Source organism: Arvicola amphibius, chromosome 5 (assembly GCF_903992535.2).
Source record: "Arvicola amphibius chromosome 5, mArvAmp1.2, whole genome shotgun sequence".
Classification (NCBI taxonomy): Eukaryota; Metazoa; Chordata; class Mammalia; order Rodentia; family Cricetidae; genus Arvicola; species Arvicola amphibius.
In genome coordinates, this window is record NC_052051.1 from 8,245,256 (window position 1) to 8,259,477 (window position 14,222).

Genomic DNA, 14,222 nt, shown 5'->3' on the forward strand with positions numbered 1-14,222 from the left:
CTTCCCTTTTTCCTTGCATATCTGGTTTACATAACTCTTTTTTTTTTAAGATGTATTTTTATTGTATGGGTATGAGTGTTTGCTTACATGCATTTATGTGTACCATGTGGGTACAGTAACCCTGGAAACCAGAAGAGGGCGTTGGATCTCCTAAATTGGAGTTACAGATGACTGTGAGCCCCCGTGTGCGTGCTAGAAAACCAAATCCAGGTCCTCTGCAAGAGCAACAAGTTCCCCTAACTCTTGAGTCATTTCTCCAGCCCCTGGTTATATAATTTTATATATTTTTTTGTCACCTCAACTGGAGCAGAAGTTGAAGAATAATAACCATGAATGAAACAAAGAACCAGAGCAGGGCACAGGGAACCTCATCTCCACTTCACACCACCCTGGGAGGAGAGAACCATGGGGATCCTTTACTTTCTTTTAATTGTGTGTGTGGTATATGTGTGCATGCGTGCTCATGTGGATATGAGTTCATGTGGTGTGTGTGTGTGTGTGTGTGTGTGTGTGTGTGTGCGTGCATGCACACACGCTAATGTCTACCTTATTTTTTGAGGCACTGTCTCTCACTGGACTTGTTTGCACCAACTGGCAATGAGCTTCAAGGCCCCCCCTGTCTTTGCCCCCCTCTCTCATTGTCAGAGTTGCAGGCATGCAGCATCGTGCTGGCTTTTTACCTGGGTGCTGGGGATTCAAACCCAGGTCCTCATGCTTATGCAGCAAACACTTTACAGCCTGAGCCATCTCCTCAATCTATGCCCCTGCTCCTTTAGCAGAGAGCAGATGGAGTCTCACAGATGTTATTAATTACCCCCAAGGGTGCACAGGCAGGAGGAAGCAGAAACGGATGCACCATGTCTACCTGGTTCCCATGCAGTTGCTCTTAACCACTGCCCTGTACTTAGTTGCTGTTTTGTATGTGTGGTGTTTTTACAAATCTTCTTATCCTTTTTTCTTTATGCAAAAAAACCACTGTTCTGGACACTTTAAATATTAATTCTAGTGCCGGGTGGTGGTGGCGCACACCTTTAATCCCAGCACTTGGGAGGCAGAGGCAGGCGGATCTCTGTGAGTTCGAGGCCAGCCTGGTCTACAAGAGCTAGTTCCAGGACAGGCTCCAAAGCTACAGATGAAACCCTGTCTCAAAAAACCAAATAAATAAATAAATAAATAAATATAAAATATTAATTCTATACCCTTCATAAAGATTTCCAATATTGCGACAGTTAGCATCGCCCAAACATACAAACAGAATATTCAGTGCCAGAGATATTAAGAAATATCCCAGGGTTGCACAGCCTTTCTAATCCAAGCCCAGCTTCGCTCAGATTGACATCCGGGTCACAGCGTTTTAAGACAGAAAAGACTGAAACTGTCTACACCACTGTTGATAGGAATGAAGACTGTCACCATGCTGTCACACTGTGACTTTCCAAAGACTGAATAACTAGATACTGGCTCTCAGCCATCAGCCACACTGTAAAAATATATGAGAGTTAACAGTGGCCTCCTTGGCAACACCAAGAAAATTCACAAAAAGCCCTGCCCTGGTCTAACCTCAGACTTGTGCTAAAACCGCCACTCCCTTGTTGGACAAAATAACTCAGCAACTCTGAACTGCAGACATGAGCCGGAGGAGAGCCTGGCCCCTTGTTCTAGGCTCTGTGGGGTGAACACTGAAGGTTAATTACTCCAAGGGAGAGTCTGGCATTTGATCCCCGTGCCAGTCAAACTTGGCCAATATTGACGCCGACCCAGCCAACATGGGAATGCAAACACAAATGAAAACCCAACTTCTTGGGCAGGAAAAGGCCAGAGGAATCTGAACACCCAGGAGGACTGATCAAGGACTGAGGCAGTCCCCTCAGGACCTGATGCCAAAGCCCCTGTCTGACACTGGACCACTAGAAATACCATTTGCACAGATGCGGGGTGTGCTAGGCGTAGATTCTCTGCCCCTCACTCCCTGTGTGTTTCACATGACCAGTGCCTGCTGGTGTGTTTGAAATTCGACTCTCAATTTACAAAGTGTTTGCATCTACCCAGGCTGGGGTAGAGCATCTCTTCTTGGACTCAGTCTTTCCTTGGTTAGTCTTCGAACATTCCCAGTTCCTACACACACTCTCTCTAGACAGTGTTCCTTTGTGCGCCACACAGAAATTCTCCTTGTCACTAGTTAGGAAGTGTGGTTTCTTCGCTTCTCTAAGCCTAGACTTTTTATTTAAAAGTGGAGACATTTTAAAATAGTAATATAGAGGTTGGACAGATTGCTCAGTGGTCTAGAGTACTGGCTGCTGTAGTGGTATATTATTTGTATTTTGATAAATAAATCTTGCCTGAAGATGAGAGGCAAAGCTAAAACCACTCGAGGTCAGGCAGTGGTGACACATACCTTTTATCCCAGATTTGGAAGATTGAGGCAGATGGATCTCTGTGAGTTCAAGGCCACCCTGGGCTGCACAGATCAATGCAGAAACAAATCCAGGGGGTGGTGGCCTACACTTTTAATCCCAGCACTAGGGAGTCACACCCTTAATCCCAGCACTAGAGGGAATTTAACATGGGAGGAGAGAGAGGCTCTGGCTGCTTAGTCTGCGGTCGCCCAGCCTTGGTAGAGGTCAGACTTCTCTAGTTGCTTGGCTACTCTGCTTTTCTGGTTGAGCCCCAATATCTGTCTTTGGGTTTTTATTATTTGTGCTACAGGCTGCTCTTCTAGAGGACCTGGGTTCAGTTCACAGCACCCACACGGTAGTTCATAAACATCTGTAACTCTAGTTCCAAGGGATTTGATTCCCTCCTCTGGCCTCCTTGGGAAATGTATACATACAGACAGGTAAAAACTCATATTCATAAAATGAACAAATCTTAATTTTTAAATAGCATAATAATTATTGCAAAGAATTGTATTAAGGGGAAAAAATAAAGTGGTATAGTAATTGATCCACCAGTAAGACATGGATATGGTAGCTGGTATATTAACAATCAAATAGTCACTAAAATGTTTTCAATCCAATTAACAATGATTGCTAACAACATCGCCAGCCTCCCACAAATCCTGAGGTACTCGCCAGCAGCAGTGAAGAGGGTTTATGTAAAGTTTATCTTAAATGATGCTGAGGCACCCAGGAGAAAGACAGGAAGGGTCTCCCTTTGCTGTTTCCTTTCAGCTGCCAGCTGACACTGCCAGCTGCACCAAGGTCAAAGCCTTGGTTTGATGCCAGGACTTCTTAACATCTCTCAGGGAGCTCCTCCTAGATGTGGATCATAGGCAGGTGCCTCAGCCAGACTCACGGTGATAAATACCTCAGAGAAAAGAGAAGATTTCCCTTAACTCACTATTTCAGTATGATTTATTCCATCATAGTGGACAGAGCACAATGGTTAACAAAATCATGGCAGCCAGGAAGGAATAGGAGAGGATGGGTAGCCTGTATTCCCACGTTTCCCCTTTCTTCACCTTTTATGCATTCTGGAGACCCTCCGCATATGGAGAGCAGTGCTCACATTACTGGGGCAAGTCATCCCCCGTGGTGGTTAATCTTCATTGCCAACTTAACTAGACTTAGAATCACCAAGATGCGGGCGCCTCCAGGTGTGTCTTGAGGGTGTTTCCAGAAAGGCTTAGCAGAAGATGAAAGAACAACCCTGGCTTAGTTAGGGTTTCTATTGCTGTGAAGAGACACAAGGCCACAGCAACTCTTACAAAGAAAACATTTAATTGCAGGAGGGGATTCACTTACAGTTTCAGAGGTTCAGTCCATTATCATCATGAGAGGGAGCATGGCAGCAGCAAGCAGACATGGTGCTGGAAAAGTAGCTGAGAGTCCTACATCTTGCAGGCAACAGGAAGTCAACTGAGACACTGGGTGGTATCCTGAGCATAGGAAACCTCAAAACCCAACCCTACAGTGACACGCTTCCTCCAACAAGGTCACACCCATTCCAACAAAGCCACACCTCCTAATAGTGTTACTCCCTATGAGATTATGGGGGCCAGTTACATTCAAATTACCATAAACCCTGAAGGTGCACACCACCAACCCATGGGCTGGGATCGGATCAGAAAGAAGGAGAAAGCAAGCTGAGAACCAATAGCCATCCATTCTGCTTCTATCCAGAAGATGCAGCGTGGCCCCTGCCTCCTGCTCCTGCCAACAGTATTTTCCCACCATGGTCGACCGCACCCTCAAACTGGGAACCAAATGAACACTTTATTCCTTCAGTTACTTTTTGTTGGGTACTTGGCCAGGAAAATGAATAGATTAACTAGTTCATCCCTTAGTGAGGCTTGGCTGGAGATGCCCTTCAATACATGCAGAAACCACACTTCCTCAACTCCTGGATGGATCTCAGTCAAGATGACTCGTCAATGTAGGCAATAAAATTTGACTGGAATGTAAGATATTTTCAAACCTTGATCATATCATTAGCTTTTAAAATTATTTTTTTATTTATGGAAGGCACTATTTGCTTTCAACTTGTGGCAGCCACCAATGTCTAGGGTCTGCACCTGCCATGGTGCATGCGTGGAGGTCAGAGGACAACTTGCAGGAGTCTGTTCTCTTTGCACCGTGTGAGTCCTGAGGCTTGAACTCGTGTTGTCAGCTTCAGAAGCAAAGAACCTGAACCTGCTGAGCTGCCCTGATTTCTTCTTCAGATTCACGTGGTAAATCGCGAGTCCCTTTCCAGGAATTGTGTGATGGCACAGGAGGCGAGGGACAGGATGGAGAATTCAAGTTTGGGGGCAGCAGTAAGAGGAAAGGAACACAGACACAGCTGCATTGTTGGCGTTTGCACAGGCCTGTGGCAATCTTCCCTGCATTTCCTTAGCTTCCGCTTCAATGGCCTGAGCAGTCTTTTATTGCTCCTCAAGGGATGACATCTCATGTTCCTATCGATAGCCCTGGAGAGACAAAGACGACCCTGATATGGCAAAGAAGGGAACTCCTTTTCTCAAGGGAAAGATCCATGACTCAAAACGTTCAGCTTGAAACGCTGTCCAAAGTGCACCAGCGAGGCGGGTGGGCGTATGGCTAGCTCAAATGGCCCTAGGAGTCAGGAAGATAAGTGCACGGGAGGCAGAGATGGCTCCATCAGAATGCTTGTACGAGTATGAGGTCCTGAGAGACCAAGAACTCATGGGGACAAAAAAAGAAAAAAAAAGCCAGCTGTGGAGACAAAGTTCTCCCAATTCCAGCTGTGGAGAGGCAGAGATAGGTCCCTGGAGCTCACTTGTTTAAGCTCCCCTAGCTAACAAGCTGTAGCCCAGTGAGAGACTCTGTTTCCAAAACCAAGGGGACAGCATCCTGAGGATGACACCTGAGGGTGCCCTCTGGCCTCCACACACATGCACACATGTGCACAGCGCCCATACATATAGGCATGCACACATTCAGAGACATTCAGTCAGGAAGGTGCTACGGGGCCTGTGACCAATACCTCCACACAGAGTCTCTGGCTTGAAAGGCCTACTTACCTCAGCACATTCTAAAGTTTACCTTAAAGTAATCAGAATATCTAAGCACTGGATGAGGAAAAACTCATGCTTGCTATTCTAAACATTAACAGTCTTTGTATCTTTACTTCATGTAATTATGTCTATTCTAAACTGTATAGTTACTATCTCAAATATAAAATGTGAAACACACAAATACCCCCTTTACAAACACTCTTTTGCATGTTCACGGGAATGTGGGGTTTCTTATCGCTTTTCAAACTTTCTGAAGGAACAGGGCATAAGAAAGAGGTTAGTGCTACTGAACTTAGCTCAAAAGCATGAGTGTAAAAATAGAAGCTAAGTAGCAACAGCTGCTGGGACCCTCAACTCAGTACTGGAAATCTTGTCACAGTGAGCAGGGGTCCTGGAGAATGGAAGGGGGAACAGAAATCCCTGAAAGTCTGGGAACCCAGGAAGAAAGGAGTAGAACAACGAGCCAAGAAAAGAGGAGGGGGGCAACAAAACCCCAACAGTAAGACAAAGTCCGGGGGGCCAGGTGTTGCAGAATAGTACTCTAACTAGACAAAGATGAGTTACATTTGTTTATGTTGTATTTGTCTAATGATGTAAAGATGTGTTGCTTTGCCTGCCTAAACCACCTGATTGGTTTAGTAAAAATTTGACTGGCCAATAGCTAGGCAGCAGAGGGATGGACAGGGCTGGCGGCAGAGAGAATGAGTAGGAGGAGAAATCTAGACTAGAGAGGACAGAGTAGAGCCAGCAAGCCAGGCAGACAGCAGTCAGTCAGAGTACAACATACAAAGCGAAAGAAAGGTAAAAGGCCCTGAGGCAAAACGTAGATGGAAAGAAACAGGTTAATCTAAGTTATAAAGAGCTGGAGGAACAAGCCTAAGCTAAGACTGAGCATTCAGAACTAACAATAAGTCTCTGTGTCATGATTTGGGAGCTGGTTAGTGGCCCAAAAGAAAGCCTGCTACAGCCTTGAGAACCCTAACAGGATGTAAGGCTGGTGAGAGGACAAGAGGAAGCAGGGGCGGGAGTTGCAGGGGCAGGAGGTGGAGGTGGGTGTGCCCATGGCAGCTCTGACCTGGCAGCCTGCAAACAGCAGATGTGAAGACAGAACAGCTGATGAGGAGGGAGCGCCCTAAGACCTGGGGTGTTATTTTAGTTATATCAATAGCTCCTTTGTGTCTTCTTTAGCTTCATGACTTTTTATGACAATTTTGTTTGTAAAATCTTGGAATCAATTATATCTTAAGACTTCATAGTGGTATTTTAAACACATAAGACTGTGTGCTGTCAACCCAGTATCCAACAGGCGTGAACATAGGTGGAGTGAAAACTCTAAATATATATTGTGTGTCTGCAAGCCGGTTATGTAGTTTAAAGATTCTATCATCTTCCACGTTTATATGTATGTACACACACACACACACACACACACACACACACACACACACCACACCACACCTTTGAAAGAGATGGCAGTAGTTACATCCCGTGCACTCATTCTATAGAATGGCCGCAGGTCTCACTTAGGTCTTTATCTTAACATAGTAACATTGCTCCTGCTGGTTTTCTGCTGCTGTGGTCAACACCAAGACCAAAAGCAACTTGGGAAAGAGAGAGCTTATCTTATAGCTTGTGGTCCATGGTTGAGAGAAGCCAGGGCAGGAGCGCAGGGCAGTAATAGAAAGCAGAAACCATGAAGGAGTGCTGCTTACTGGCTTGCTCCTTCAAACTTGCTCACCCAGCTTTCTTAGACAGCCCAGAACCACCAGCTTAAGGTACGGCACCACCCACAGTAGGCTGGACCCTGATATTAATTAACAATGAAGAAAATAAAATGTCTCACAGACATGGCCCCAGGTGAGTGTAGTGTAGGCAGTTCTTCAGCTGAGGTTCCCTTTTCCTGGGTGACTCTAGGCGTGTCTCAAGTTGTCAAGCTAAAGCTAACAAGGACAAAAACATGGAGATCACAGACGACAGATTGCAAAAAGCCCTTAGGGACACACATGACACATTGGCCAGCACATTGAAGCACATGTAACTCTTATATTTAGCCATTGATTGAATAAATGTTTCTGAATTCCCTTTATGAGTTTTTTAAAATAAGTTGGTTTGTTCTGTTTTGGTTTAGCAGGGTAGAGGAATTTTGCTGCCTGGGTACCTTTGCATTTCTCTATCTCTGCTCCACCTTTCAAAGACTGTCTATCATTTGTCCACTGACTCAAAATAATCATGCAGAAACTATATTATTTGCAATACTGTTTGGCCACTAGCTTAAGCATATTTTTAACTAGCTCTTATATCCTAAACTAACCCATCTCCATTAATCTGTGTCTCACCACGTGACTGTGGCTTACCGAGTAAAGTTCCATCTGGCTTCCTGCGTCAATCTCTGGCCAGGCTACATGTCTTCTCCCTGACTCCACCTACTCTCTCTATCTCTTTCACTCTGGCTTTTACTCTATTAAGCCATTGGCCGAAAGCAACTTCTTTATTAACCAATGGCAATAAAACATATTAACAGCGTACACACATCCCCTCCCACATCACTCAACAGCAACAAAAAAACGGTGAGTGATACCTGAGGACCTGTATCAAGGTTGTTCACTGGCCTATACACACACACACACACACACAGAGAGAGAGAGAGAGAGAGAGAGAGAGAGAGAGAGAGAGAGAGAGAGAGAGAGAGAGAGAGAGAGAGAGAGAGAGCTGACAGTGCTCGGTGAGCATAGAGCGTAGGCAAAGCTCTACACAGGGGAGAATGGCCTGTGTGCTAGGCTGCTAGCAACTGCCTTGGAGAACAGTGCTATCTAGAATATATTAAATTTCTGGAGGTTCTTCTGCAACCAGCTCCATCCAGATTCTGGAGACAGGAGCTGACAACGGAGTGGGTCGGTCAATATTTGAAGACGGGTGGAGATCCTAGGGAGGGAAGATTAAGAGGTGAATCATCTCAGGGGTGTGTTGTGAGCACCTCAAGTCTGTATGCCGAGTGGCTCTGCTCAGTGTCCGGCTTGTCTTCACCAGGAAGTCCGCGCTCTGGAGGCTCACTGCTGTCTCCACCGGGGGTGTTCTACTCTGCATACTGTCTATGATCACCATCATGAAATTCTTCTTTCCATATGTGTGTACATGTGTATATTTGAGTATTCACATGTATATGGATACACATACATAGGTGCCTGTATGTATGTGTGTATGCATGTGGAGGTCTATGCTGGCGAGTTTTATGTCAGTATATCACAAGCTCTAGTCATGTGAGAGGAAGGAGCTTCAGTTGAGAATACGTCCCCATAAGATTGGTTGTAGACAACCTCCAGTAATTAACAGAGGAGTGCCCGGCCCACTGTGGTGCCATCCCTAGGCTGGTGGTTCTGGGTTCTGTAAGAAAACAGGCTGTGAAAGTCATGGGGAGCAAGCCAGTAAGCAGCACCCCTCCATGGCCTCTGCATCAGCTCCTGCCTTATTTGTATCCCTGTCCTGACTTCCCCGGGTGAGGGACTATGATGTGGCAGTGTGAGCCCAACAAACCCTGTCCTCCCCAACGTGCTCTGGTCATGGAGTTCATCACAGCAACAGTGACCCTGAGACAAGGTCCACGGCTGACCCTGGGTGTCTTCCTTGGTCCCTCTCCACTTTATACACTGAGACAGAGTCTCTCGTTTGAACCCAGAGTTCACTGTTTCAGTCTGGTCTGATTCCCAGCTTGCTCTGGCTACTCACTGCCTCTGGCCCCACACACTAGGATTGCAGGTGGGCCACCATACCCACCTGGCTTTCACAAGTATTGTGGGGATCTCAACCCTAGTCCTCACCTTTGCATGGCTAAACCACCTCCCTAGCCCCCTTGAAAGCCTTCTTTCTGTTAAGCTATTTATTTTATTTTTAATTATGTATATATGTTTTTGTTTGTGTGGGTTTGTGCACCTAAGTACAGGTATCTAGAAAAGTTGAAGAGGGGGTCAGATCCTCTGGAGCTGGAGTTACAGGCAGTGTTGAGCTTCCTAACGTGTGTGATAGAAACTGAACTTGAATCCTTTGAAAGAGTCCCAAGCGTGCTTAATCACTGAGCCATCTCTCCGGGCAACCCCTTAATATCCTTAATAGTGTAATCTATGAGCTGAGGTTGTATAAGTAAAGCTGATGGTGTATAAAGGGTGTGCGTGGGGTGTATGCACAATGGCTGTTCTTACCACCCTTTCATACAAACCACTCACGGTGCCACCATCCACATGGGTGTGTTGAGCAAGCCTGGCAGTTAGCTTGCTTGTAGGCAAGTCAGTATGATGCTAAACACAGAGGCAGGGGAGGGGAGGAGAATAGGTTCTAAGAACCACAGATATGGGCTGGAGAGATAATTCAGCTGGTAAAGTGAATCCAATCCCAGGAGTCCGTGTGGAAGAGCCAAGCATGGTGCTACACACTTGTAGCCCCGCCCATGTGGAAGAGCCAAGCATGGTGCTTCACACTTGTAGCCCCCAGCGCTGCAGAGGTGGAAGACAAGTTGGCTCAGCCACTCCATCCCACTATGAAATGCTTCTTGAAGCACTGGGGCCATTTGATCATGAACTGGAACCAAGTCACGGTCCAAACTGAACCTTTTCTCTCTATAAGCAACCCCCACCCAGGCATTTTGCTGTGGTGATGCAGGGCTGGTAACACACCCGGAGTCCACACTATAGCTGCTGACTGAAGCACTGAGCACTGAGTGCCAGCTACAACCTGTTGGCACTGGGAGGTGAGCCTCAGTGAGCGTCCTCAGCCAAAATCCCATTCCAGCGCAAACACAAATGAGGCCCAACAGGAAGGGAAGGGCGGTAGGTAGCTGCGGATGAGGATGAACGGAGCCGGGCAGCTCTCAGCTCTGGAACCTTGTCCTCATTCATCGCCTGCACTTCCCAGTGGACTACGAAGTCAGATTCAAAAGGAATGTGGGGCTCTTGCAGCCAGGAGGACATTCGGGGAGTTGGTGACTCACAATCACCCAGCTGGTCCGGAAGAATCGAGGTCTGAGCCAGCACCAGGGTAGAGGCTTGCATGGCACAGCGTGCCCTGAGAGCCACTCTGCAGTGGGTTTCTTGTATACCTGGGGCATAGTCCCGAGCTGAGTGCTCCCGATTGGAAATTGAGTTTAGGTCAATCCTGTGTGACATTTCTGCTGCTTTCTGGCTCTGACTTCAGCGCTCAAAGGCTGTGACTGTTCTTAGCCGGCAAAACTCGTGTCCTGTGAGTTTAGTGGTTGTGTTGTTAGGACTCTGTGTCAGGTAACAATAAGCCCAGGTAGGCAAGGAAGCCCCACCCACAAGCATACACACACACACACACACACACACACACACACACACACACACACATATATATATATATATATATATATATATATATATATATATATATAGCCTGATGCTGGCAAACAGTCATGATGAGTGCCTGCATGACTGTGTTATTGACTGAAGCTGCGGTAATTACTGGCTTGCATTTCTCTTGAATGTTTTCCCAGGAGTGTCCTTAACACATTCCCTTTTGCCCTGGCCATCAGGAAGCTCAAAGTCGTGACTGGGAGACTCCTCAGCAAGTCTGTAAATAACACATACACTTACGTTTTGTGTCCCTCCTCATCCCTGTGTCCTCCTCAGTCCCGCTCTCACGTTTATGGCGTACATCCTGGCGAGACCCTTTAACTCGGTGCACACTCTAGCTGTCTAGGCTTGAGGATGAAACTCGTTGGTAGAGCGACTTGTCCGGCTTGCACAAAGCCCTGAGTCCCATCTCTTGCGTCCCATAACTTGGATGTGGAGGTGCGTGTGCATACCTGGAGTCCCAGCACTGAGGAGGTGGAGGCGGGAGGATCAAATGATGTCCTTAAGCTAAGCAAGGCCAGTCTGGGCTACGTGAGACCCTGTCTCAAACAAGCAAACAAACAAATAAAAATTCCTGTCGTGACCTTCTGGCCAGCAATGTCACATTGTTACAGCAATAAGCCACTCTTTGTCTAAGTGGCTTCTGGTGTTCAGAGCTTTCACAGGACTAGGTATTGTGCGGCGTGTGTGTGTGTGTGTGTGTGTGTGTGTGTGTTTGAGGCGTGTGTGCGGTGTGTGTGTGCAGTGTATGTGTGTGCAGTGTGTGTGTTTGTGTGTGTGTGGTGTGTGTACAGTGTGTGTGTGAGGGGGGTGTGTGGTGTGTGTATGTGCGGTGTGTGGTGTGTGTACAGTGTATGTGTGTGCGGGGGGTGTGTGGTGTGTGTATGTGCGGCGTGTGTATGTGTGGTGTGTGGTGTGTGTACAGTGTGTGTGTGTGCGGGGGGTGTGTGCGGTGTATGTGTGTATGTGGTATGTGTTTGTGTGTGTGGTGTATATGTGTGTGGTATGTGTGCAGTGTTGTGGTGTGTGTACAGTGTGGGGGGGTGTGCGTACAGTGTGTGTGTGCAGGGGGTGTACAGTGTGTGTGTGCGGTGTGTGTGTGTGTGTGTGTGTGTGTGTGTGTAGGAGGGGGCATCCTCTAGTGAGGTGGTCAGGTTATGGGGGGATGGCACCCTGGAACCAGTGCAGGAAAAAGAACACAGAGCTGCAGACCCTCACAAAGCATCCTCTCCCTGCTCTTACTGCGATGTACACTTGTCACAGAGAGTTGCTGCACCCCAGGTCCACCTGTAGAACCCCATGGGGTCAAGGGCACTGCATGAGATGCTCGAAGTGCCCAAGAGGCATGAATGTAAGAGAATTTAGGCGCTCTGTTTTTTACTGGGAGGAGAGGCACCTGGATCCAGGAAGAGACGCGTTTCCATGGGGCAGGCAGGGGAGGGGAGGACTCCTCCCAGGCGCGTGTTTGCCCTGCTCTGTGTATTCAGCCAGCAGGCCTGACAAGGAAGCAAAGGGCAGGGGGCCAGGCTCTGCACTTAGTCTGGTACTGGGCAGCAGCAGCTGGAGACGCAGGACCCTGAACAGAAACAACTGCTGGAAACAGCAGGGGACCCAAGATACTCCCAGCAGCAGCTCAGCAGGTAACCACCTTCCAGGGTATTGAAGCTTTACTGGGGTGTCTGTTGCTTGTGGTGGGGGTGAGATAGAGGCTGGGGACCCGAGGGCTGAATCTGAGCCGCCTACCCCCATCTCACTCATTTGCTGTGTGGTCTTGGTTTGCAAGACCTTTGGTTTTACAATCTGGGAAATGGGCTTAGAGATTGTGTTTCCTAAAATCTTCTGTGGCCAAGTGGGCTGTGTTGGATAGGGACCAACATAAGTCACTCCTGTCTGTAGAACCCTGGAGGGTCATCGGAGATTGAGGACCAGGGCCAAAGCAAGAATCTCACAGCCAAGCAGACTTCAAATCTGTGGCTAAGGACATTGTCTAAGGACCTGAGAAGACAGGGAAAAGGGACTCTCTAAGTTTTGTATGTGAATTTGACTGTCTATGAGTGTGGTGACTTTTATAGTGACACACAGTGAGGCAGGTACTGGGTTCAAATGCCTGGGTATTTATGTCACCCTCTGAACCACTCCCCTACCCTGAAGAAGCATGATGCTCAGAGGGTGGTCTCAACCCTGTCACAAGTTGGCCAGGTGCCCTGAGAGCAGGTTCCTTCAGCCTTGTGGGCCTCAGTTTCCTTGTCTGTAAAATGGGCATCACCACAACTCTGAACTCAGAGGATAAATATACATGAACACCCATTGCTAGTCTCATCCATGGGTATGCTCTTGGTGTCAGCATTGTGTCTGCTTCCCAAGGGAGAGAAGGACAGACAGTGGAGAGAGGCAGGAGATGGTCCTCAAGCCATAGGGGTGATGCTGTTGGGTCCCAGTGACAGCCAGAAGGAGGGAAACTGTTCACAAGGGGGCATTGAAAGACTCAGCCACCAAGATCAGCTAAAGCCAGGAGCTGTGGTGTTCAGGAGGCAGAAGCAGGAGGACCACCACAAGTTTGAGGCCAGCCTGATCTCTATGGCAAGTGCTAGGCCAACTAGTGGAATACAGTGAGACCTTATTATAAATAGATGAAGAAGGGCTGGAGAGGTGGCTCAGCAGTTCAGAATACTTGTTGTTCTTACAGAGGACCTGGGTTCTGTTCACAGCACCCAGCTGACCGCTCACAATCATTGTATGATTCTTCTGGCCTCTGTGAGCATACACACACACACACACACACACACACACACACACAAGCAAGCAAACGTACACATAAAATTAAAATAAAAATACTTTTTTAAAAAAATTGAAACCTGGGGGCTGGAGAGATGGCTCAGTGGTTAAGAGCACCGGCTGCTCTTCCAGAGGTCCTGAGTTCAATTCCCAGCAACCATATGGTGGCTCACAACCATCTGTAATGAGACCTGGCGCACTCTTCTGGCATGTGGACATATATGCAGGCAGAATGTTGTATACATAATAAATAAATAAATCTTTTAAAAAATTGAAACCTATAAAAAGATCAATTACATTCTCAAAAAACAAAATTCTCAAAATAAAAAATAATCCAAGACATCCTTGATTAACAAAATCTCAAGTCACTCAGTAAAGATAAGCTCTTTAATTTAAAAATCAAGCATTAATCTTGATTTTAAAATTGTGTCGAAGGTGTTGGGATGTAAGTCAGTGGTAGAAAACTTACCTAGCAAACATGAGGCCCTGGGTTACATCCTCAGCGCTACAGAAAAAAAAAATAATAAAGAACAGAAGGCTCTCACCTGTGACCTAACACTTGGGAGTTTGAGACGGGCAGATTGCAGTGGGCTGGAAACCAGGCTGAGTCACAC

The 14,222-nt window shown here is 47.1% G+C and overlaps 1 protein-coding gene across 1 annotated transcript in view; it reads left to right on the top strand.

Annotated features, from left to right (window-relative positions):
- The first annotated feature begins 12,354 nt into the window (after positions 1-12,354).
- The window catches only part of Bcas1 (brain enriched myelin associated protein 1), an 82,542-nt gene continuing 80,674 nt past the window's right edge, over positions 12,355-14,222 (top strand). The window contains exon 1 of the mRNA XM_038331043.1: positions 12,355-12,473. The gene's annotated coding sequence lies outside the window, so the exon portion shown is untranslated. The remainder of the gene's footprint in view (positions 12,474-14,222) is intronic.